A 27,207-nucleotide genomic window follows, 5' to 3' on the forward strand; every position below is an offset into this window, starting at 1 on the left:
AGTTTTTATTCAGATTCAGTGATATCCAATGATGGTCCTCTTTGCTTCACATACTGCTTAATGCCCGCCAGACTTTCCAGTGAGTTCATTCTCAGAACTTCTACACAGGCCAGATACTACCTTCCCAATGACCTTGTGTGCAGACTTCTGCTGCATGATTGAAAAATGCCTTTCTGAGAAACAATCTGTGGGTTTGAAGGGGCGGGGGGTGAGAGGTTGGGGGGAGCCATGTGGTGGGTATTATGGAGGGCATGTCTTGCATGGAGCACTGGGTGTGGTGCATAAACAATGAATTCTGTTATGCTGAAAAGAAATTTAAAAAAAAAACAGATTATTGATTAAGGGTAGTAGCTTTTTTTTTTTTTAACTTTTATATGTGGTAATTCCTTAAACTAAAAGATCAGATGTTGTCACAGTGTCATTGTGGGAGATAATGTGCAAAAGTATAGAACAGTGTTTAACAAAATTTTCAGTGAATCAGAATTACTGGGAGAATTTCTTAAAATTTAGATTGCTGGTTCCCCAAAATGAGTTCTAACAAGTTGTCAGAAGATGCTTATGCTGCTCGTTTGGGGAACTACACATATAGAGGTCCCAATCAAGAGCTTCATATTATTATCAGGACGTAAAATGGGGCCTGAACCTCCCTCTTATTGTTTTCTTGTAATTCAAGAGTATTCATAATTGCATAACATTTCATTTATGTTTTATGGTAGCAAAGCAAAATTCGAATATGAATTCTTATCTGCTACTAGCTATCATTTTTAGCCACAGATGTCTATTAAATAGAAAAGAAAATTAAGCTTTTGGGTGTGGGCAGAAGTGAGTCAGAGGTGAAATGGTGGATAATAATATGTCTTACAGGTCTTTAGAAGTTCATTGAATTAAAATGTATTCAATAAGTAGGAGGTTTACAGGAAGGAAAAAGGTGACTTATCAAGATTGCTTCATTAATATAATTTTCTGTAAGAGATGGTAGAGCAAAATCTAGCAAATATGTATATGGATTTCCAAATATGTATATGTTGAACAAAATAAAGTAGGAATGATAAAATAATTAGATAAAAATCATAATGCTTTTTTTTTAAGGATTTTGCCATATTTTCTAAATTGAAGAGTAGCTCAGAAGGTAAAGGACTTAGTTTGCCCTCTATCGTTGTCAGGAGCTTTTTTTTTTTTTAACAAATTGTGTCAAATCGTTATTTGGATTCATATTATTTATTCATTGAATAATTGTGAACATCCCCTCTGTCAGGAACCTCGTAGAATATGGGCCCATATGTTTATGATATTTGGAATCAGACTCTTCTATATCAAACACCTGGAAAAGTATGTGTACCATGGAATCTACTCAATAAATTTTTGAGTGAATTAAAGACTAAATGAATAGAACCAGTCATTAAAATAAATACCTGGTCAGTTTCTTAAAAGCAGCATATTAAAAAGCAATAGTCCTAAAATACATTCTTTCTTTTCTTGTGTGCAAACATACCGGAGCAACATGTTGGATAAATAGCCTCATTGCTTGAATATTTTACATAATTAGGTCACCAGACAGGATATTCCTCAGATACCTCACTCCATCTTCTTTTAGTGGATGTCCACATGAATTCACATAGTTCTGATGGACTCTGCTCAAACACAAGCTACATTCCTTTGTCAAGGCAGTTGCTTATTCACCATTTAAAATTGGAAGCTAAGTTTTTCAAAATGTCAACACACATACTCTACCATCTTTACAATCACCAGCAATTTGCATTCATTCAGTAGCTTCACAGCTTGAGTACTTTGTAAAATTACTCTTTGAGAACCTATATTTTAAGGAAGACCTATCCACCTCATATTTAAGGCAGCTACAGACAAATAGCAAGTATAACTGGACAAACATTGCAGTCTGTCTTTCAGCATGCTTCTTTTCTGGGGATAGAAGTCTGTCATTTTTGTTGATAAGTGAGTCTTTCAAAATGACTGTCTCCCGAAAGTTAATTGCTAACATATGGAGAGTTGACATTGACTGAAGATTGTGTGTGTATGTCTTCCTAAATCCAAATTCTTAAAATGGAGGCTTCCCTGCCAAGATTATAGAAGAAAGTTAAAAGATCTAGTTTCTAGAAAACTTTACAGAACATGGCCATGTAATTCAATTAATATCTCCTGAATTATTCTAGCTTGGACATTTGACTCATAATTTTATAAATGTTGGTAAGCAACATTACAACAGTTTGCTGTCAGACAGAAAGGCATTAAATAAGACATTAGCAGCTTAAAAAGTGAATATCTCAGTTTCTCAAAGTGTTCAGTTTTACAGATGCTGGGCATTGCAAGTCTTTGTATCACTGAAAGCATATAATAATAATATGTGAGAATCTGCTTTAAGGCATCTTTTCAAAAATTTTAAGAAGTGGTCTAAGGATGGAATTTCAATTATATTCTTGTTTTTATGTCCAGTGAAAAGGACTGGATTCTTTTTTATTTGCTTGATATGAGGATAGAGTTTATTGGGCAGTGTGGCAAGGGCCATGTACTTCTGCCTCCACTCAAGGTCCTATTTGATTAGATTCAGAATACGCAGACCTCATAGCCAAACTGGTTTATGATTATACTCTATTTGCTCACCCCAAGATACTCTGTTTTAGTCTTAAGGAAAGTGTAGATTGTAGATAAAAAACAAAGCGATATGACTACTGGTATTGTATGTCCCTCTGTTCCGAAGGCCCATCTTAGCTATTGGCTTTATCAGACTGGTTACTCCAGTTCTAGTAGAGGAAAAATAACCATGGTACCACAGTGATCATGCCATGGAGACTCTTTTCTCTATCCTGTCAATTATCACATGCACTTTAAGGACCATGGTGACATCAATTTTACAAAACTTTTATAAAATTGACATAGTTATTTGGTACAGATAGCTTCTTTCTTATCTTCTTCTCCCTTGGATTTTGATATACCAAATATTTTAAAAAATAAAGATAACTACATAGATGTTCATGCACTCTGTAAGGCAGCCTAGAAAATATATAGTCATTTTGACTTTTCCAGAAAGAATAACATACAAGATAATCTTTAACCATTTTGCAAGTGAATTAACAAAAGAGGATAATTCATTGAGTTATTTGCATATTTTGCACAAACTGAAAAAAAGAAAAAAAGAAAGAAATGAAAGATCCTTACATAATGTCCCGCCTAGGAGAATATAAGTTTGGTTCCTAAGGGCAGATACTGCTATAGATTTAACCTTGTCACATCTTCATATTTCCAAGAGGTCTGCAATCATCAATCTTTACTATTTTACTACATTGATTGTTTTACACATTTGTTTATGCTAAAACTTATTGTAATTAGATACAGACTTTTAACTGGAAATATTGTTCTCATTTCAAACGTTGCTGCAATAGGTTCCATAATTTTTTTATCAACTTTTCTGATCTCAAAGATCTTTTGCCTTTAGTTGATAATTGCTTAAGTTTTGTTAGTATCCATACCTAGTGAATGTTCTAAGTCAAATTCTTAACCACTCGGCCACCTCGTCCCACTCTAAGTCAAATTCTTAATTGATTCTAATATAATCTTATTAATGATTATAATTGATTCCTATATAGAGTTACTATCTAGTTATCATTTTGTAGAAGTATAAAATAATATTTGGTCTATTTGTCTATATCAATCTCACCTATTTATTACCTATTTAACTAAAATACACAGAACTATCCTATTAGACTCTATTATATTTAACCTTTCCCTTGTACTTACTATGATCAGTTCTTAGGATGACAGAAAGTAATCAGTTTCTCTTCTTCCCAATGCATAGCATAGATGTCACACATGTTTTTAGAGCTCCATTGACTTTATGGGTTGAGATAGAAGGAAGAAGCTTTAAAAATATGTTTATTATTACTCCCTGAAAAGTAGCCTTCTTCTGTGAAGACACACACACACACACACAAAAACTGACTTGAGACTAGAAGACTACAGGGAAGAGGAAGGATCGTCTACTCCCCATTTTAGATAAAACTGTCTCTAAACTATCTTTAAACCATGGTTGTCTCATGGACTTTAAAATTGATGCTGGGTGAAAACTTACTTTTAGTGTTAGATCTATTCACTTTTTAAATTGATAAAGTAGCATACAAGAAAAACTGTTTGAAGCTCATGGAGAAAATTGCAACATATATCAATTTTTATCTGATATTCAGAATGTAGCTGGGTTCCCTACCCATGAGTTAAGCATGGAGGAATTTAAGAATGCTGGGTCGCACATCATTCACAACTCTTTAAAAAGGTACAGACAAGACTTTGATTTCATTTGATTTGTTTTCACTGTTTTTAAAGTGAATACATGAATAATAATGCTTCTCTGTAAAAGTAATATAAGTTTACATAAAAACCAGTGCTTTTGAGCTGGACAGCCCCATGGGCAATTTCTTGTAATATATACATTTATATATCTTTCTGTGAAATACATGGCATTTCCTAGCATCTACCAACTTCAGAACAACACTACTATCAGTTTGGGTTCACTGTGAAAAGCTGAAATGAAGAAATATTCAAGGTCACAATTTAGTTGATCTTTAGTAAAATATTCCCTTTCCTTTTTTTTTTTTTTTAAAGATTTTATTTATTTATTTGACAGACAGAGATCACAAGTTGGCAGAAAGGCAGGCAGCGAGAGAGAGAGAGAGAGAGAGAGAGAGAGAGGAGGAAGCAGGCTCCCTGCTGAGTAGAGAGCTCCATGCTGGGGCTCAATCCCAGGACCTTGAGATCATGACCTGAGCAGAAGGCAGAGGTTTAACCAATGAGCCACCTAGGCATCCCTGTCTTTCCTTTTTAACCTACATCAAGAGATGTATGGATGATTATCAAGATAAGAATCCTCCCTCAGAAGTCATGTAATGAAACGAGTTGGAAAGCTGGTATTCTTGTAACCACCTTATTGTCAGCAATCTTATTGATGTGTTCCTCTTACTGAGGACTTAAAATGATCTGGCAGACTGGCTTTCACCTAAATGGGGACTAGGAGGGCCATGCCTTTAAGCAGTAATATATCATTAATGCTTAATGATAATAGCATCTAATATGCTGAAAAAAATCAGAAAATTGGAACTATCCAAAATTGTTTTTCCTATGATTAAGCAGAACTTTTTACCCCCACCAATTTCATTCCAATGAACATTAATATCATGCTCTCATTGGGTTTAAAGCCTATGTTCTGACTAGACTCGTTATTTCATAACTGACATTATTGGCTTGTAGTCAGCTAAAATGCTTGAGAACTTTTAAGAAGATTAGAAAAAAATGAGCAATTACATGGTAACAGATCTATTATAAGAACAGTGACAATAAAAGAGCTGAGCCTATTTTTCAATTGGGAGGTTATTCTAATCTTCAATTTTAACTTTGGGCCTAAATTTTAAAGTAACTCTTCTTCATATATATACGTACTCTGGACATTCTACTTTTTGAGTTTTGAATGTAAATACCTAAACAAAACACCCTATACCACAGAGATTCATGCAGGTACAGAGGGATGAATGATTTCAGGTACATCATGCCACAAAACTCTATTGACTATATTTCCTTGTATAGGGAATTAAATTTGATAGAGGTGAAGACTAATGGTAAAAGCTGGAGAAAGCTATGAAAAATTGTTCTATGTTTTCAATTTTATCTCGTTCTCCACTCTTGGACTATAAAGTGATTTATCCATGTATTAAAAAAAAAAAAAGCCCTCAGATTCACATTTACTGATGCCCACTTGAAGTTTAGGGGCTGCTTTTTCAAGTTCCAACCCCCATAGGAGCAGCCCAGGATATCAAACTTTACCAAAATCAAATTCAGCAAATATTTTACACATAAAGTTAAATTTTTTTATTAATCATATTACCTATAGAATGTTAAAAATATAGTATTTTATTTTTAAAGCAAAACTCCAAGTTGTTTTTACTTGAAAACACTTCTAGCAACTTTCAAATACACAATATAGTATTATTAACTATAGTCATCAATACAGGTAAGTAGTTATATAGTGGGGACACTTCTAAAAAATTTACTGTGTTCGCTGAAGTTGTGGTAGGGGCACATCGTTTACATGCTCATGATAAGGTCCTCTTGATTTGCTTCTGCTGTAGTTATGTAATAAGAAATCAGGGGGGAGGGTTCAGATTGCCATCACAATTTGCATTAACAAAGCAGATGTGTTGAATGACATTGCTTGACATTGGTGTTTAAGTCCTTGTTTATCAGTGGAAGACACAGGGTGTAGCCAGGTATGGTAAACATTGATTGCTCTCAGGGGAAAAAATAACTGTCAGTGAAGTTGAAAGGAACAGTGGGAACTCAAAAAGGACAAGGATTCTCTGACAATAATGTGGAATAAAATAGAGAATAACAAAAGCAAAGCCAAAGTGGACATCTGCTACATATAGATGGATACAGCTACATTTATAATTTTCTATAGCACCCAATTAGGAAATTGGTTTCATTTATATTTATGAAATCCAGCTCTAAAATGACTCTGATTAGAAAGCATTTTCTAAAAGAATGCAAAAGCCTTGAAATGATTCTTATCAGTTGCATTCTTTTTGAACAACATTCCAATATCAAATACCACTATGATGCTTCAGTGATGGCATACAATTATATTTAAGCCTCCAGGCACAATGAAAGTGCCGAATGGTTTAATCAAGTAGACAGTATTAAAGCATGTTTCTCAGCAATGTCTTCCTTTAAAATCTCTTCTAGTTGCACAGATCCCTACTGTGGTGTTTATCTGACTCCTCTCCATCTCTGAAAAACCTAGTGATTTTCCCAGAATATCTTATTTAGGCTGACACTGTTTGGAGGCTGATTCTGTTCCCAGCAGGATGTTGTCAGGAGTGTTTACACAAGTGAGCCTATTGTGACCTTCTCTGGGAAGTTTATTTTAGATTAACTTTACTTGCTTAATTAAAATAATTTATATTTTCAGTTCCTTAGCCTCTGCTACTCAGCAGCCTACCTAGCTCTAGAAGATGGTAGCCATAACCTCTTCTCTCAAGGTCTCACACAAACCTAGGGGCTTGGGGGAAAAAAAAGAATTATTACCATTTAATGATAATTACTTTTATATGGTATATTTGTGATACCCTTCTCATTAATGGAGAAATTTTTTTGAAGGTTTAACACTTTTAGGATCAAGATAGTAATTCAGGTAATTTTTTTTGTGAACTAAAATATTCAAAGGTTTTATGAAAAACATACATGAATGGAACTAAAACAACTTGGATAGGTCATGTGTTTGCTGAACAATAGTTCTAATTTGAACATTACTCAGCATTTAATTGAATATGGATATTATGAGATTAGAATACAATGCTATCTATTTACTAAACTTTCTAAGACATTTACAAGTTTTTACCATGTGTAATCATCATAATAAAGGCAATAAAGAGGAGAGAAAAAAAAGAATTTTTAAGGAAGGCAATATTTAAAATTATATGGTTGTTCTGACACTTCACCCCATGCAATTTTATGGGCATCAGCATGCAGTCTGTAATTGCACACCCTTAAAATCAAGTATAACAAGAAATAATTCCACACAAGTTCATTTCTTGTCATGAAGAAGGTTGAGCAAAAAATAACATATTACTTCTGAAGTTTATAGGGAGTAGCCAAAAAACAGGATCCAAAAACATATAGGAAACACAATAAATTAATTAGCAGTTGCCAAAAAGTGGTGTGAATTTTATTCAAATTCATTTTTCTTTGTTTCATAATGAAGTATTATCAAGTAACTAATCAGGAATCAAACTGCTTCTAGTAATTACCACCTTGATAATTTCTGTGGAATGCTTGTGGGTCAGCTAATTCTAGGTCATAGTAATCTTATAAGTGGATTATGGTACATTGCTATTATTTCATTTACTCAAGACTATAAATGATTGATGTGGTATAATAAAAAGACTATGTGCACTGAGAAAAGACCATGGTGAAGGTATCAGATTGTACTTTGTTACCTGGAATATTCCCTGATACACAGCCTAGTAGAAATGCCCATTTCCTTCTTGATTTTTCAAAAAATATGACTTTGACAGAGAAGTAAAATTAGAAGACTAAGACAATCTCTAGAGATCAACTCCAGACTCTGCTTTGGCCAGAGTTACATTTTATTTTAAAAATGGGAACAAATGTCATTAGAGGAACGTTTGAAGATATAGATAGATTAATGTGAGAATAGCTTTTCAAACTTCTACTTCACTTTAGCTGTATCAGTGCTCTGCTAGCTTGATTATACCTTTGAGTTTTCCCTCCTAACTTGTATTTGTTGCATTAATAATATAAAAAAGAAATGATATTTTAAAAGTTGAATAAATTATTGAAGTGTTCAGTCCCTTATAAGTTAAGTCTTTGCTGATTCCCCTGTGAACCTTAACATTTCCAAATGCCATATTATATCATTCTCTTTATTTTCATTTTCAGACCTCATGATCTAAAACACAGGATGTTTCTGACCTTTACGAATAACTGAATTGATGTAGCTATTGCCTTCACTCTATCACCTCGATCTAGTCATTTTCTCCTGTCTCAACAGCTACAAGTTTTATCCTGGATTGTGCAATCTGTTACCACAGATATACCAATGACATTACAGATCTTTGTTTCTGGTCACCCTATAATCTGTCTTATGTATTGTTGCCCAGATTTCTATAATAACTTTCTCTGCAACTGTGTTCCTCTCTTCAGAACCATAAGTGGATTCCTGAAATGGTTCTATCTAATACAAGCTTTGATTCTTTTCAGGATTGCCTTTGGCTTATATATAGATGCTTCCTTTAAACAATTAATTTCAATAGGATTAGGTTGCATAGGAATACTTGGCAAGGCCCAAGTGATCTTTCAAGTCATTAGAATAACGCTATTTGCAAAATAGACCTCTTTTCTGTTCAAAAGCTTGTTTATCAGTGGGACTCATTCTGCCACTTGTAGGTCATTACTCATTATTTTTCTAATTACAACTTCATTGTAGTCTGTTCAACCTTAGTGTATAACCCCATCTTTTCTCTCATCTGAACTCTTATCAGTCTTTTGTTCTTTAAGTCATGTCCACACTTTTCCCCCTTTGAAGTATAATGAAACCAGCTGTTCTAAACGATCTTAAGTTTTCTTGCATCTATAAATCTCTTAATGTTACTTAAATTATATTTCCTAGCATTTAATCATACATGTTTGCATATTAGTTATTTTATTTTAATGTCCCTAAAGTCAGAAAGAGGGAAGTGAACCAATGAAAAGGGACTTAGATATTTGTGATATTGTGATTTATAATAAGAAATAGATATCTGGTCTTTGTTCTAATATGTGGCACAGAGCTCCTAAAACCACTGGAATTTCCAACAATGAGAGCAATAAAGGTGTTTTTTGATATGTTAAGGAGATGACTTTTGAATCCTGTCTGAGCATGGGGGCTGCTTGCCAAGTGTGATTAAAGGGTTGGGACTTTCAGTCCCATCCCCAGATCTGCAGGGAGGGGAGAGAGGGGATGGAGACTGAGTTCAGTCCCCAGTGGTCATGATTTAATCAATCATGATTATGTAAGGAAACCTCTATTAAAACAACAAGAACAACAACAACAACAACAAAACAACAAAAAAACCCACAAGGACTGGTTTGGAGAGCTTCCAGGTTGGTGAATATGTGGAGATTCTGGGAGAGTAGTGCCCATGGAGAGAGCATAGAAGCTGCATGCCCTTTCCCTATATCTTGCTCTGCGCGTTTCTTCCATGTGGCTGTTCCTAAATTATCTCCCTTTATAACAAACAGATTATCTGGAAAGTAAAATGTTGTTCTGACCTCTTTAATCCACTTTAGCAAATCAATTGAACACAAGTGGGGGGGCGGGGGCTCTTTGGAATCTCTGCTCCATTGGAACCTCTGCTCCATAGCTGATTGGTCATAAGTGCCGGTGACAACCCCGACTTGCAATGAACATCTGAAGTGGTTTGTGCAGGGTCCTTCTTGTGGGACTGAGCCCTTAACCCATGGAGCCTGATGCTATCTCAGGTAGAAAGTTTTAGAATTGAGTTGAATTGTAGGACACAATGCTGGTGTCCAAAAATTTCTTGATGGTGTGGAAAAACACTCTCTCACCTGACACACAATTGAATTGGTGATCAGAATAGTTAGATGATTATCAGAAAAGGGATCAATCAGCATCAGTAATATTTATGTCCTAACTCCCAAGATCTTTAAGAGAAGTATGTACTTTTACTCCTATTGTTTAACAGTAAGCCAGTGGTTCTTAAACTTTTATTTCATATAAGAATCTGGTCTTCCAAATAAGGAGGCCTTATTTAAAATGTAGACTCTGTTCCATCTCCAGAAATACCGTCTGGGAATTTGCATATTTGACATCATTGCAAGTACTGTAGGTTGAGACCACTCTTAAACTCATCCAAGGATGCTTGGTGTCTATTAAAGGAAATGAGATTCAAAAAGGAAAGAAACAACTTCAAAGTTAATGTACATAATGTGTTCAAATGAACACTGAACATATTATTTAATGTGTATATGTGTGTAGGTATAAATTTTGAGTGCTCATTTTGGTGCATGGCGAGTCAGTTTGCCTGTCTCATTTCCCTTTATAAATTATATTTTCCTCAAAAATAGGGGTTTTATTAAACTCTTTAAAAAAACCTCATGTCACAGAGGTATGATGTATATACAATGTGTTTTAAATACTGTGATTATAGGAATGCCTGGGTGGCTCTGTTGGTTAAGCGTCAGACTCTTGGTTTCTGCTCAGGTCATGATCTTGGCGTTGTGGGATTGAGCCTGCATCTTTCTCTGCACTGAGTTTGTAGTCTGCTTCAGAATCTCTCTCTGTCTCCCTTTGCTCCTTCCCTTACTTGCTCATACTCTTTCTCTCTCTCTCTCAAATAAATAAAAATAAAATCCTTAAAAAATACTGTGATTAGAGTTAGGACTTGTGTTTTGCTTAATGATTCTTATGCACCAGACCTACTCAATGTACTTAACAAATATTTTATCTAATTGATTGCAGAACCTTGTAAAGTAAGTATAACTTCACTCTATTTTATAGATAAACAAATTGAAGTCCCTAGAAGGTCATGAACATATTCTAAGTGAATATACCCCATAAGTGATTGAGCCAAAATTCAAATTTGGCTCCTTAATTTTCTTCATAATATTGTATAGTTAATTATATTTGATTGGCTACCTTATGTAACTTATAAGTTTACCTTAATCCTTTTTCAGTGATGGGGTTAAGTATTTTAATACCATTGAATCAATTTAATTTTGATTTTAGAAAAATGTAGACTTAGTTAAGCCTCGAATATCACACTGAAGAGAATTTCAAATACTGTGAATTTTGTTTTTGTGAGGATCAGACTTCACGGTTGCAGCATAATCTCTATCTCCTGGTATGCATGCTTTTTGTTCATCAGCTCCCCTTCAGTGTGAGTGGACCCCGTGGTTCTAGCCAGTAACATGCACTGATAACGTATAGGTGGCTTCATGAAATTGTAGTGCCTGAATTGCTGGAGTTTCTTTCTGTTGCTAGCTTTGAAAAAGCAACTTTCTGTACAACTGCAAGGAAATGAATTCTGTGAATATTGTGAGGGAGTTTGGAAGCAGCTTCTTCCGTCCAGCTTTTGATGAAAGCCCAGCCCTGGCAAGTATCTAGTTGCAGCCTTATGAATCTTAAGCAGAAGACCTATTTAAACTGTGACGCTTGACCCACAGAAACTGAGAGATAAGAAGTGTATATTGTTTTAACCCACCAAGTTTGTGGTAATTTTCTATGCAACAATGGAAACTAATACAGTTTGGTTTGTTTTCATTGTTGGCATCTAATGATTGATTATCTAACCAGATAACAAGGTTTTCTGCTGTGAGCATATATATTGAGAAAGAAGATTTTTTGTCCCCAAAGTATTAAAACCATTAATTGAATGAGTATTTCTGTGTTATATTTGACTGCCAGTGGGTATCATAACCAATTAATCTTTTATCTTTTTGTTCCTTTAGCCTCCATAAATCCCTCATTAATTGAATAGACTAAGCATAGCTGTATGCCTCAGTCAGTGAGCCCATTTTACATTAGCTTTTTATTTACTTTATGTTTCCCTGCAGTGATTATTAAAAATGGTTTTTCAGCTTCTAGTAAAGGTGTATATATTACATTTTTTTCCTATTATTTAAGTTGACAAACATTTCCTTGTGTTCAATAAACTAGAGTTCAGGAGAGCTCTCATTTTTATGGCTGCTTTATGATTATACTTTTGAAATGACAGAGAGAGAAAATGCTCCCACCAATGATACTCCTGACCTCTATCAACATTTCTCAATGCTCAAACATTTCTCCAGCATTTCCCCAGTGGTATAGAGCATTTATTGTCCGAATAAAATATGGATGGGACATGCATATATCTGCTTTATATCAATCCTACAGTCTCAGACATTGTCAAGCTTTTGGCCTGGGAAACACTGTGGACTAAATTTAAGAAAAAAGAAAACTAAAATCAAAACAAAATAAAACAAACAAGAACTACCCCAGAACACAGTGAGATAAACATAACACTCTTTCAGTGGAGTTTTCCCTCCACTATCAATCCTTTTTTTTTTTTAATATGTTCTCTTTCCATAACCTCTAAGTCCTAGGCTTCTCAAACGTAGATATTCATCCCTACCCACATCATGGACAAAAACGGAATACTGATATATTAAGGATTTTCCTGTGAATGCTAAAATATAAAGTAGTCAAAGAAAATGAAGGCAAGTATTTTGGGCCTTTGGGAGTGGGAACATCTTAAGAATGTCTGTACATTCAGAAGACATAGAGAAGATAAACTTATTTGGCTACTTACTAAAAGAAAAATAGCAAAGGTTTGACAAAGTCAACAAAAGAAAGCCACAAAGGTGAAGGTTAATATCCTTAATAAACAAGGAAATTTTTATAACTCTATTGTTAAAGTGGAATAGATTTCAATACAAACATAGAAAAGAGGTATAAATAGATAATTCGCAGAGGAGATAAAGCACGTGAGCAATAAATAAATAAAAACATAATCAACCTTGGAGAGAGGCAAGATGGCGGGGGAATAGCAGACTGATAGGACATCAGGTAGCAGGAGTTCAGCTAGATAGTTATCAAATCATTCTGAACACCTACAAACTCAACAGGAGATCGAAGAGAAGAGGAGCAGCAATTCTAGGAAGAGAAAATCGACCACTTTCTGAAAGGTAGGACGTGTGGAGAAGTGAATACGAAGTGATGATGGGAAGATAGACCGCAGGGGTAGGGGCTGGCTCCTGGCAAGAGGCACAAGAGCACAGTGGCACACAAGAGGCACAGTGGAGCACAAAATCAGAACTTTTAGAAGTCTGCTCCACTGAGGACATTGCTCCAGAGGTTAAACGGGTGTGGAGCCCTTGCAAAGACAGTTAGGTCTCAGGACCCATGGGATCACTGAAAGATCGGGGGTGTCTGAGTGTGGCAGAGCTCCTGGTATTAGAGCAGAGAAGCTGACTATAGAGACAGAGCTGAGGAGTGAGATCTCAATGTGGGGTTACCATAAACTATGATCCAAGGCACAGTTGGACCACTGCTCTTTGAGTAGGGACCCCACAAGTGGCAGACCCAGGGAGACTCAACATTCTCCTCTGGAGGAGCAGCGTGGCAGGAATCTGCTGGGTTTGGAGACTCCAAATGGGGCCGTGCACCGGAGATAGAAATGCTCAGTCACAGGCTGGATAAGCCCAGAATGTGGCCAGAGACCAGGGAGATGGGAGTGATTGACCCCTTTTCTGAGGGCACACTGTGGAGTGGGACCCTGAGCTCTCAGCTCTTCCAGGCTGGAGATTGGGAGGCCACCATTTTCATTCCCATCCTCCAGAACTCTACTGAAAGCAAAGCAATCAGGGAACAAAAACTCCCAAGAGTGAACCTGACCAGATTTCTTAGCCTGGCCCCTGGCAAGGGTGGTGCAATCCCACCTCAGGCAAAGACATCTGAGAATCACTCCAACAGGGCCCTCCCCCAAAAGATCAGCAAGAACATCTAGCCAAGACCAAGACCACGATCAAGGAGAACAGCAGAACTCCAGAGCTAGCGGAAAGCAATGCATGGAATTCATGGCTTTCTCCCCATGATCCGTTAGTCTTACAAAGTTAAATTAAGTTTTTTTTTTTTTAAATTTTTTTCTTATTCTAATTTTTTAAACCTATACTCTTTCCTCTTAATGTTTTTAAACTATCTTAACAATAACTTTCTTAAAAAATATTTTTAAACCTTCATTATTATAGTCATATTTTATCCTTTATTGTATTTAACCTTATTTTTTGTATACATATAGGGTGTTGTTGTTGTTTTTTTTTCCCTAAAATTTTGGGATAGAAATTCTTCTAATAGATCAAAATATACCCTAAATCTAGCATAGGGCTTTGTTCTAGTGTCCAGCCCGAGCACTTTCTCTCCTCTTTTTTTTTTTCTTTTTCTTCATTCTTTTTCCAAGCAACTTATCTTACCAATCCCTTCATCGTGTTTACATATATATATATATACATATATATATATATATATTTCTTTCTTTCTTTAAAATTTTGGGAGGTACTTTCTTCTAAGAGACCAAAATACACTCAAAATCAAGTGGGTGGCTCTGTTCTAGTCACCAGTCCTATATATATGTATGTATGTATTCTTTTTATCCCCTTTCTTCTCCCCCTGGTCTGGGGTCTCTTCTGATTTGGTTAGTGTACATTTTTCTGTGATCTTTGCCACCCTTTTAGTATTTTGTTCTCTCATTCATATATTCTTATCTGGATAAAAGGAAGAAAAACTCATCACAAAAAAGAGCAAGAGGCAGTACCGGCTGCTAGGGCCTAATCAATATGGACATTGCTAATATGACAGATCTAGAGTTCAAAATGATGACTCTCAAGGTGCTAGCTGGTCTAGAAAAAGGCATGAAAGATATTAGAGAAACACTGTCTGGAGAAATAAAAGCCCTTTATGGAGAAATAAAAGAACTAAAATCTAACCAAGGTGACATCAAAAAAGTTATTAATGAGGTGCAATGAAGAATGGAGGCTCTTACCACTAGGAGAAATGAGGCAGAAGAGAGAATTAGTGATATAGTAGACCAAATGATGTAATAAAGAAGTTGAGCAAAAAAGAGACAAACAACTACTCCACCACGAGGGGAGAACTCGAGAGATAAGTGATACTGTAGACAAAACAATATTAGAATAATTGAGATTCCAGAAGAAGAAGAAAGAGAGAGGGGAGCAGAAGGTATATTGGAGCAAATTATTGTAGAGAATTTCCCTAATATGGCAAAGGGAAGAAGCATCAAAATCTAGGAGGCACAGAGAACCCCCCCTCAAAATCAATAAGAATAGGTCCACACCCCGTCATCTAATAGTAAAACTTACAAGTCTTAGTGACAAAGAGAAAATCCTGAAAGCAACTTGGGATAAGAAGTTGGAAATATACAATGGTAGAAATATTAGATTGGCAGTAGACTTATCCACAGAGACCTGCCAAGACAGGTAGAGTGGGCATGATGTATTCAGAGCACTAATGAGAAAAATGTACAGCCAAGAATACTATATCCAGCTAGGCTAACATTGAAAATAGAAGGAGAGATAAAAAGCTTCCAGGGCAAAGAAAAATTAAAAGAAATTGCAAACACCAAAAAAACCCTACAGGAAATATTGAAAGGGTCCTCTAAGCAAAGAGAGACCCTAAAAGTAGTAGAGATATAACAGAGACAATATACAGTAAGAGACATGTTACAGACAACACTATGACACTAAAATTCATATCTTTTAATAGTTATCCTGAATGTGAATGGACTAAATGCCCCAATCAAAAGACACAGGGTATCAGAATGGATAAAAACAAACAAGCAAACAAATAAAAAACAAAAAAACAACAACAAAAAACCCCATCAATATATTGCATACAAGAAACCATTTTAGACCCAAAGTCACCTCCAGATTTAAAGTGAGGGGATGGAAAACAATTTACCATGCTAATGGACAGCAAAAGAAAGCTGGGGTGGCAATCCTTATATCAGATCAATTAGATTTTAAGCCAAAGACTATAATAAGAGATGAGGAAGGACACTATATCATACTCAAAGGGTATGTCCAACAAGAAGATCTAACAATTTTAAATATCTATGCCCCTAACATGAGAGCAGCGAACTATATAAACCAATTAATAACAAAATCAAAGAAACACATTGACAATAATATAATAATAGTAGGGGACTTTTAACCCTCCCCTCACTGAAATGGACAGATAATCCAAGCAAAAGATCAACAAGGAAATAAAGGCCTTAAGTGACACACTGGACCAGTTGGACATCACAGATATTTTCAGAATTTTCCATTCCAAAGGAACAGAATACACATTCTTCTCTATTGCACATGGAACATACTCCAGAAGAGATCCCACAGTGGGTCACAATCAGTTCTCAACTGGTACCCAAAGATTGGGATTATTCCCTGCATATTTTCAGACCACAATGCTCTGAAGCTAGAAATCAATCACAAGAGGAAAGTTAGAAAGAACTCAAATGCATGGAGGTTAAAGAGCATCCTACTAATGAATGAAAGGGTCAACCAGGAAATTAAAAAGAATTGAAAAAAAATTCATGGAAACAAATGATAATGAAAACACATCTGTTCAAAATCTGTGGGACACAGCAAAGGTGGAAAATATATAGCAGTACAAGCATTTCTTAAGAAACATAAAGGACTCAAGTACACAACCTGTCACCTACACCTAAAGGAGCTGGAGAAAGAACAGCAAAGAAAGCCTAAAACCAGCAGGAAAAGAGAAATAATAAAGATCAGAGCAGAAATCAATAAAACAGAAACCAAAAGAACAGTAGAACTAATCAATGAAACTAGGAGCTTGCTCTTTGAAAGAATTAATAAGATTGATAAACCCTTGGCCAGACTTATCAAAAAGAAAAGAGAAGACACCCAAATAAATAAAATCATGACTGAAAGAGGAGAGATCACAACCAACACCAAAGAAATACAATTATAAGAACATATTATGAGCAACTATACACCAGCAAATTTGACAATCTGGAAGAAATGGAGCATTCCTAGAGACTTATGAACTACCAAAACTGAATGAGAAAGAAATAGAAAACCTGAACAAGACCCATAACCAGTAAGGAGATTGAAGCAGTCATCAAAAATCTCCCAACAAACAAGAGCCCAGGGCCAGATGGCTTCCCAGGGGAATTCTACCAAACATTTAAAGAAGAATTAATTCCTATCCTCCTGAAACTGTTCCAAAAAATAGAAATGGAAGGAAAACTTCCAAACGCATTTTATGAGGCCAGCATCACCTTGATTCCCAAACCAGACAAGGATCCCATCAAAAAACAGAATTACACACCAATATCCTTGATGAACACAGATGCAAAAATTCTCACCAAAATACTAGCCAGCCAGTAGGATCCAACTGTACATTGAAAGGATTATTCACCATGACCAAGTGGGATTTATTCCTGAGCTGCAAGGTTGGTTCAAGATCTGTAAATCAATGTGATACAAAACATTAATAAAAAAAGAACAAGAGCCATTTGATATTCTCAGTGGATGCTAAAAAGCATTTGACAAAGTACAGCATCCTTTTGTGATCAAAACTCTTCAAAGTGTAGGATAAAGGGCACATACTTCAATGTCATCAAAGCATTTATGAAAAAAACACATAAATATCATTCTCAATGGAGAAAAACTGAGAACTTTGTGCTAAGATCAGGAACATCACTAAGGTCTTTCGCTAAGATCAGGAACATGTCAGGGCTGTCCACTATCACCACTGCTATTCAACATAGTACTAGATGTCCTAGCCTTGGCAATCAGACAACAAAAAGAAATAAAAGGCATCCGAATTGGCAATGAAGTCAAACTCTCACTCTTAGCACATGATGTACTTTATGTGGAAAACCTGAAAGACTCCACTGCAAAACTGGTAGAACTTGTACAGGAATTCAGTAAAGTGTGAAGATATAAAATCAATGCACAGAAATCAGTTGCATTTCTATACACCAACAACAACACAGAAGAAAGAGAAATTGAGGAGTCTGTCCCATTTACAGTTGCACCCAAAACCATAAGATACATAGGAATAAGCCTAACCAAAGAGGCAAAGAATCTGTACCTAGAAAACTATAAGGTACTCATGAAGGAAATTAACAAGACACAAAAAATGAAAAAAATATTCCATGCTCATGGATTAAAAGAGCAAATATTGTGAAAATGTCTATGCTACCTAAAGCAATCTACCCATTTAATGCAATCCCTATCAAAATACCATCATTTTTTTTCAAAGAAATGGAACAAATAATCCTAAAATTTATATGGAACCAGAAAAGACTCCGAATAGCCTCAGGAATGTTGAAAAAGAAACTCAAAGTTGGTGCCACCACAATTCCAAACTTCAAGTTCTATTACAAAGCAGTCATCATCAAAACAATATGGTACTGGCACAAAAACAGACACATAGATCAGTGGAACAGAATAGAGAACCCAGACATAGACCCTCAACTCTATAGTCAACTAATCTCCAGCAAAGCAGGAAAGGATGTCAAAAGGAAAAAAGACAATCTCTTGGGATTGGGAAAATCAGATAACCACATGCAGAAAAGTGAAACTGGGTCATTTCCTTACACTACACACAAAAAACAGACTCAAAATGGATGAAAGACCTCAATGTGAGAAAGGAATCCATCAAAATCCTTGAGGACAACACAATAGCAACCTCTTCAACCTCAGCCACAGCAACTTCTTCCTAGGAACATCACCAAAGGCAAGAGAAGCAAGGGCAAAAATGAACTATTGGGAATTCATCAAGATCAAAAGCTTTAGCACAGCAAAGGAAACAGTAAACAAAACCAAAAGACAACTGACAGAATGGGAGAAAATATATGCAAATGACTTACAAGGTAAAAGGCTAGTACCCCAAATCTATAAAGAACTTACCAAACTCAACACCTAAGGAATAAATAATCCAATCAAGAAATGGGCAGAGGACATGAATCAACATTTCTGCAAAGAAGACCTCTAGATGGCCAACAGACACATGAAAAAGTGCTCAACATCACTCGGCATCAGGGAAATACAAATCATTACCACAATGAGATATCACCTCCCAACAGTCAGAATGGCTAAAATTAAACAGTACGGAATTTACTGGTGTTGGTGAGGATGTTTAGAAAGGGGAACCCTCCTTCGCTGTTGGTGGAAATGCAAGCTGGTGCAGCCACTCTGGAAAACAGCATGGAGATTCTTCAAAAAGTTGAAAATAGAGCTACCCTACAACCCAGCAAATACACTACTGGGTATTTACCCTAAAGATACAAATGTAGTGATCCGAATGGGCACATGCATCCGAATGTTTATAGCAGCAATGTCCACAATAGCTAAACTATGGAAAGAACCTAGACGTCCATCAACAGATGAATGGATAAAGATGATGTGATTATATATATATACTTACATATATATAAATATATAAATATACATATATTAAAATGTATATATATTTAAAGATTTTATTTATTTGTTTGACAGACAGAGATCACAAGTAGGCAGAAAGGCAAGCAGAGAGAGAGGGAGAGGCAGGCTCCTGGATGAGCAGAGAGCCCAATGCGGGGCTTGATCCCAGGACCCTGGACCATGACCTGAGCCGAAGGCAGAGGCTTTAACCCACTGAGCCACCAAGGCACCCTGATGTGATATATATATATTCTATATAATATACATATATATATATATACAGAATGGAATACTATGCAGCCTTAGAAAGTAACAAAATCTTGCCATTTGAAGCATCATGGATGGAACTAGAGGGTATTATGCTGAGCAAAATAAGTCAGTTAGAGAAAGACAATTTTCATATGATCTCCCTGATATGAGGAATTTGAGAGACAGAGTTGGGGCTTTGGGGGATAGGGAAGGAAAAAATGAAACAAGATAGGATCGGGAGGGAGAAAAACCATAAGAGATCTTAATCTCACAAAACAAACTGAGGGTTGTTTGGGGAAAGGGGGTATGGAGAGGGTGGCTGGGTTATGGACATTGGGGAGGGTATGTGCTATGGTGAATGCTGTGAAGTGTGTAAACCTGATGATTCAGAGACCTGTACCCCTGGGGCAAATAATACATTATATGTTAATAAAAATAATTAATAAAAAAACCATGATCCACTTCATAGTACTCACAGAAAGACAAATTAAAGTAAGAATGAGATAACATTTTATCTGAAAGATTGGTAATCTATTAAAATATTTGAAAACATAAATGTTGACAGGCATAAGAAAAAATAATCTATTACAAATCTGAATGCGAATCCGTTTAACCTTTTTTGGAAGACAATCTGTTAGGATATACTATGATTTAAATATCATAGTTTTTGACTCAAAATTGAGAAATTGCTTCCACAGACTTACTTATTATATAAGAACGTATGCGCTTTTCTGCTTTTGCCATTTTCTTGATTCCTGCTGGTTCATTCCTGCAAAGAATAGGTTTTGAGATGTTGGTGGTATGAGAAAAGGGTTAGGTCTAAGGATGGAAGTGGAGATCCTAGGGAGGGATTTATTTGGCCTTCTAGTTTTACAGTTTATTAGGACACATCTTTCAAGTCTCACACATAGCTTTGTTTTGATGTATTTTGAGGGGAAGTGATGTATTCCAGAATGATCTTTCTACCACACCTGTAACTGCCAGTGCCCTAAGATCCGTAAGTCAGGATTGCCAGTCTCAGTGATTCCCTTTGTAAATGGCAGATTTCTTTTTAGATAACTTGTTTTTCCTTTCTGCACTCTGTTGTCCATCTTCCTCTTTACCTGCTCATTGTTATGTAAGAGATCTTATAGGCCATAGTATTTGATTATGATTCTAAAAAACCAAAAACAAAAATTAAAACTATGAAAAAGATATATTTAATAAAAGTCTTCTTGAAACAATACCTATTACCATTTATTCCATCCAGGATTTTCCTAGAGTTTCCAGTCAGTAAAGTGAGGCATGGCAAAGGAATAAAAGTTTGTAATTTGAAGAAATTGAAAAAAAAAAAAACTGTCATTATTTGCATGTGACATGACTACATACATAAAAATTTCAAAAGATTATAGCAAAACTATAGCCATTATTGATGTTTTAAGTATAAAAGATATATAAAACTCATATTCTTAAATAGGACCAACAAAGTATAAGAAATGAGAAAATAAGGTATCTTTTGCCATAGCATCAAAATATATAAAATACCTAAGAATAAAACTAATTAAACATAGACAAAACCTCTAACCTGAAAACTACAAAACACTATTTACTTATTTAAGGATTTTATTTTTTTGACAGAGAGAACCACAGCAAGAGAACACAAGCAGGAGGAGCTAGAAAGGGAGAAGGCGTCCCTCTGAGCAGGGAACCCAATGTGGGGCTCACTCCCAGGACCTTGGGATTAGGGCCTGAGCCAAAGGCAGATGCTTAATGATTGAACCACCCAGGTGCCCCTAGAAAACACTTTTTTAAGGAGTAAATACAGGAAAGTATCTTGATGATCTTCAGATTAAAAATATATATATTTCTTAAATAGGACAGAGAATCAGTAACCCTGGAGGAAAAGAAAATTATAATCTGCATGAAAATTCTAAACTTAACACTTATTGGAAGATACTTAAAAAGTGGAAAGGCAAGCTAGGGAGTAAAGGAAAATATATATAACACATAGATCCAGTGAGGAAGGTCTTATATCCAATGGAGAAAGTATAGATTGCTCCCACATGTAATTTTAAAAAGACAACCCAGTAGAAAAAGTTTTAATAGCATGTGACATGATGTGGGGAGCACTTCTACTGTACACCAAAGTATGATCATTGTTTCAAGGAAAAATCCTCGTGTGATGAGTTGTGAGCTGAGCCAGCTACTTTCTCCATGAAACACCATCTCATTTGAAAAATGACAAACTGTAATTATTTTGGTTTGGATATTTGGTATTACTTTTCTTGAAAAAATTTTGTTGTCAATCATAGAATTCAAACTTTCAAGAAGAGATGAAAATTTTGGTAAAATTGCCTCTGCCACTATTAGCTTAAAAGCTCATGCTACTTTAGAGATATCTAATGAGATACTAAGAAACATGTGGGTTTTTTTTTAATGTTATATAATACATGTGCCAAAATTTGGAAGATCTAGCTGACTCAGTAAACTGGAAACTGGAGAGCTGTGAAATGAAGAGAGAATCTGAGAGGCGTACCTTGGCGTCCCGAGACATTAGAAACTGACAGGGAGAAACTAGAATTCTGAGGCTGGCAAAAGACTGGGATTCTGGGCCTTTTGGTCTTGTTTATATTTGAGTGCCAGGACAGATTTCCATGACTGACTGCTCACTGCAGAGAACCTTTCCATGTGTTTCACAAGCAATGAGAAGTAAAAAAGCAATGATCATTTATTTAAAGCCACCAACAACTGCTTTAAACATGGGATCATGCTGCTTTCCCACCTGAATCTCTTCAGTGGCTCCTTGGTCACTGCTTAATAACAGATTTCCTGGGGTGGCCCAAGGGCTCCTTTTTGTCTGTTCAGTCACATCCGCTTCCACTGCCCCTTTACATGTTATTTTTCACCGATTTATTTCTGTTACTCAAATACTTTTCACTTTATCATGTGTTCTTTAGTATCCTTTTTCTTCTGCTTGAACTTTCATTCATCGTTATCTTTTTTTCAATGAAAAGCCCCGGATTCACCTAAAGCATCTCTTCTTTCTCTGTTATCTTTGCCTATTATGTATTCCTCCAACATAACATTTACCTTAATAAATCTTATTTATCTTTACCTGTGGACTATAAGAATCTCACAGGGGTAGTTCTTTTTTTATTATCATTCCTAGCATTTAGCATTATTCTTGGTATCTGTAAGGAATAAACATAAATGAATAATCTGGTTGTTGCAGATAAAAGGGGGAACATAATTACATTAAGCTTTGGGGTTCACTCTTGTCCAAAGAGTCTAGAAAGGAATGCGGTATGAAGAGTTAGGATAGAAATTATAAGTTGAATTTTATCACCTTTCTACACATATTCAACAACATCTAGTAGAATCAGGGTTAATGAAATACTTGATTTAGCAACATCTAGTAGAATCAGGGATAATGAAATACTTGATTTAACAGAGAGATCCTGCTGTCAAGTTAAGATAACAGAGCAAATTGAATAAAGGAGGGAAAATTGGCATGCTATTAACAAACTGTTCCATCTGAATTACAAAGTCAGATGAGTCTGCAAAAAGTAATACAGAGGTTATCAAAGTCTCTTCTCTAGAATTTAAGTTCATTTGGTATCTTCCCCCAAACCCCACTCCATGGAATTTTCATTTTAAGTATTCATAAAACTAAATTATATTTTTTTAAATGCTTAGATGTAATTTTATACTATTTCTCTGATTTGTGATTTGTTTTTATGTTTTTCTCTCACTAAATTCCCTCTACCCCTTTCTTGATCTTCACTTTTTCCTATTATAGGCCTCTATGACATTTTTATTCTTATATGAACCTTTCTTTTTGGCTACTTCCCTAGCTCTTTTCCATTTGATACCTTTGGCAATCTCAAGATTCCACCAGTGGAGATGTAATTGGTATGGAACTAGGCATTATCATCTCTCACCCAGAGTTTTGTAGTAAGTTTCTAAATAACCCCCCTTCTTTTTCTCTCCCATATTTTGGAGCATTATATTTTGATTCCAAATATTTGCATGCCTTTCTTTTGGATTTGCCTCTAGTTGTGGGAGGTCTTGATGTCAGATTTGATTCCATGACTTGCTCTGGTCAATAAAATGTGATTAGATGTAACATAGGACACTTTTGTGTGGAAACGTGAAGAGTCAGCTCCTGGTCCAGCCTGTCTTTTTTCCTTTCATGTGAGACCAGCATCATTTTAGATAGCACTGTCCTATCAGAAAATGTAACATGGAATAGAGCCACAGCTGACCCACGATGGCTTTGTGATGTGAGTGAGGGAAAAAACCCTTATTTTTCTTTGCTTTTTAAGTGTCTGAAATTTTAGTGTTGCCTGCTACCACAGTGGAATTTAGTCAACACTTATTCATGGTTTTTCTCTGTACCCAGTCTCAACACAGTAGCCAGAGTGATTTTTTAAAATTGTAATTCAGTTTGCCCAACTTACCTCATTTGAACTCAGAAATGCTTCTCCATTCCATAGGAGTAAAAGAGTTTTGCAGTGACTGAAGAGACCTGGCTAGATGGGCCAACTCACTCACTTCCACCTTAGCTTTGTGAATGCAACATTGACTAATCTCTTCTCGATCATGGAGCATCAAATACTTAGGCCCTCTTATTACTCCTTCAATAAGCTCCTATATCAGGAATTTTGCATAGAATATTTCCTCTTCCTTCTGGCTCATTCACTTACCTGCTTCCTGTCTTTGCTCAGATGTTACTTTCTCAATGAGGCCTACTGTGTGTGATCACGCAATTTAAAATAGCAACCTGTTAATTAACCCCTCCCCCCACCCACGGCACATGCCATATCTGCTTTAGCCTGATTTATGTTTTTTTCCCTATTACATTTATTATTTATTGTCTGTTACCACTCTACAGAAGCTAAGCTTTGTGAGGTCAGGAATCTTGTGAACTATGATAGTACCTGATCTATTCGGTAGGCACTTTTTGGTGATAAGCATTGGGACAGAAAAGAGAAATCTAGTTGTTTACTACTTATTTCATGTTTATCTCAGCTGATTTGGGAAGTGCTAATCTATGCATCTTTATTAAAACCAATTTGCCAGAATGAAGACTGTGTATAAAACCAGAATGCACATGCACATATATTTTATATTCAATGGTCTGAAGCCTGCTGTTAAGACAAGAGCCCTAGAAAAAAATATTGAGACAAGTGAAATTTGCATTTGGCTTTTCCCCTCCTTCTTGGGACTCTTTATTTTTATTTGAATAAAAAAGGGAAGAGTTATAATTATTGAGGTGTGATGAAATATGATATTTTTATTTGTTTTATATATGACAGAATAAAGGGACCAAAAACACTAAGTGACTTTCATCTTGTTCTTTTCTTCTATCTTTCCTTCACTCTAACCCAAAGTTCAGCAAAATGAGTCAGGGAGAAGAGTGAGAAGAAGAGACTGTGGAAACAGTGGAAATCCAATCATGGCTCTACTTATATTAAGATTTCCCATCCTAACACAGGCCGAAGTGGAGAAAGCAAGAAAGTTTAGAAGTAAATGAAAAATTAAGCCTTGATATTAGGCCAGACTGAATTTTTATTTCTGGAAAAAAATAATTTGGCAGATCTAGATTAAAGTCTGTGGTTAAAAAAAAAAAAAAGTCAAGTTGTTGTCCTTGAATGCTGTTGATTCAGCATTCACTCATTTAGTTATATTATTTTAAAAATTATTTAAAAATTTACTCTATTTTATTTAATGATGACTTTCTAATTGGTCTTTGCAAGTTAATCCATCATTGAGTCTTCCTTTTACAGACCATTTTAATAACAAATGTATCTGCAGAGGCTGCTTTTAGGCAACCAACTTGAACACTGGAAACCTGAGTGGGGTAGAAGTGCCCACAGTGCCCCCACCCCACCTGGCTGAATGCAAACCAACCCATTAGGTGACCCACTTCAAATATCCATAAGCCCTAGCTAACCAATAGTTTACTTACTCTCAGAAACAGTTATCAAGAAAAGAAAATTCCATATGTTTCCATACTTTCTCACCTTCCCCCTTAACTATAGGCCCCCCTACCACTGTTCCTAGTAGACAGCCTCTCCTTGGCTGACCTACCCGCTGGTCCCTTGAAGTGTATTCAATAAACTTCTATCTCCTTTGTTTTGCCTCAGGTAAATTATTTTACTGCCATGTCACTGACTCTCACCTGATAGGGTCATGCCACAGTATCCTGTTTTAATTAATACCTCTTATAATTATAGGGTTGCATTAATTTTGCCTGATTTTTGATAATCCTATGGGAATCATTAATATGATTCCTGCCTGAGAGGAAGTGAAGGTGCAACTGTCTTTAGTCATCCTGAATCTGGGTTCATTCGACATCAGCTGCCTCCACTATGCTTCCCAAGTTCAACCCCAATGAGATCAAAGTGTATACCTGAGATGCACTGGTGACCAATTCAGTGCCACATCTACCCTGGCCCTGGAGAGCGGCCAGCTGGGTCTGTCTCCAAAAAAGTTTGGTTATGACTTCACCAAGGTGACCAGTGATTAGAACAGCCCGAGGATTACAGTGAAACTGACTATTCAGGACAGACCCAGATTGAAGTGTTCTTTCTGCCTCTGCCCTGATTATCAAAGCCCTCAAGGAACTGCCTGCCAAGAGACAGGAGGAAACAGAAAATATCAAGCACAGTGGAAATACCACTTTTGATGAGCTTTTCAACATTGCCTGACAGATGTGGCACCACTCTTGAGTCAGAGAACTCTCTGGCACCATTAAAGAGATCCTGGGGACTACCAGTCTATGGGCTGCAATACTGATGGCCGCCAGCCTCATGACATCATAGATGGCATCAATAGTGGTGCAGTGGAATGCCCAGTTAGTTAAGAATTATAAAGCAAAATATTTCAATAAAGGATCATTTGACAATAAAAAAAAGAAAATATCTTAATTTTCTTTCTTTTATCATGTTGCATCTTGTTCATTTTACTGTTACTTTTGGTGAGTAATATCTCAGATTATTTTAAAATCCTGGAGTTTGTTATGTGTTAGACTTTCCTTCATACAGATGTATTTCACAGTATCAATTGCCACAGTAGCTCCCAATGTCTCTAAGATCATTTTTTAAGATTAAGGAAATGTCTCTGAAAAAATAAAGTTTGACTTAAAAAGATGAATGTGCAATTATAAAATTATAGGGGCATCAGGGTGACTTAATCAGTTAGGCACCTGACTCTTGATTTTGGCTCAGGTCATGATCTCGGGGTATGAGATCAAGTTCTGAGATGGGAATATATGCTCAGCAGGGAGTCTGCTTGAGATCCTCTCCTTCTCCCTCAGCCCCTCCCTCCCTATTCTAATGGGCTCTTTCTCTCAAATAAATAAATAAACATTAAAAAAATTATAAAGGTTCTGACCAGATGTAGAAGGAAAGTGTTATTTAGCTAGTTTCATCTAGGTCTTTCTGCAGTGTC

This window comes from Neovison vison, chromosome 3 (genome assembly GCF_020171115.1).
Source record: "Neovison vison isolate M4711 chromosome 3, ASM_NN_V1, whole genome shotgun sequence".
In the NCBI taxonomy this organism is placed as follows: domain Eukaryota; kingdom Metazoa; phylum Chordata; class Mammalia; order Carnivora; family Mustelidae; genus Neogale; species Neogale vison.